Here is a 939-nt window from a genome sequence, read left to right on the forward strand (position 1 = left end):
TATATACATAAATATATATATATATATATATATGTGCTTCTCCCCGCTTGGTGGGTCTACAGAGGCCGCAAAGGAATTAAAAGAATTAAAATAAACTGAAATAAATAAAAATAAATAAAAATAAATTAAATAAAAATAAAATAAATAAAAATAAATAAAAATAAAAACAAAGAAATACAGAAAACGTTGCTGGGGGTACAGAGGCGAGACAGCGGGAGCCGGTGGCGGTGCTGGGGTGTATAGGCAGCTCAGCTGTAGCTGCTGATGAGTTTAGTTGAAATAAATTAAATTAATTTATTAATATTTTATTTTTATTTATAATAAAAAGAGACAGGGGGAGAAATACGACTAACAAGGCAGCAGCAGCAGCAACAGCAGCAGCAGCAGCAGCAGCAGCAGCAGCAGCAGCAGCACGACGGGGGCGGTCTCCGTCGATCTGGGGTGTACATGCACCTAAAAGCAGCAACATTTGTGTTTGCTGCTGCTATTAATACATTTGTTTAATATAAAAAGAGACAAAGGAGACAGAGACAAACGGAGAAAGCAGCAACAGCAGCAGCAGCAGCAGAACCACACAGACCGCCGCCAAAGACCACCGAGCAGCAGCAGCAGCAGCAGCAGCAGCAGCAGCAGCAGCAGCAGCAGAGACTGCTCTCTTCATTGCCGTGGCTCTCCCCTCTCCTGGGGATCGGATCCCGTTTCAGCTGTATCTCTTTCTCTAGCAGCAGCAGCAGCACCACAGCAGCAGCAGCAGCAGCAGCAGCCGCAGCCGACGCTGTGTGTGGGTTCGGGTGTCTCCGCAGCTTCAGGTGTACAGGCAGCTCCCAGCGAGGCCCCCACCCAAAACTAACACACACAGCACACCTGCTTCTGCTGCTGCTGTCTCCATCTAATGCTGTGGGGTTTCCTCCCCTCCCCTTCTGGGGGCAGGAAGAAGCA

This window comes from Eimeria mitis, genomic scaffold (genome assembly GCF_000499745.2).
Source record: "Eimeria mitis Houghton genomic scaffold, Emh_scaff4759, whole genome shotgun sequence".
In the NCBI taxonomy this organism is placed as follows: Eukaryota; Apicomplexa; class Conoidasida; order Eucoccidiorida; family Eimeriidae; genus Eimeria; species Eimeria mitis.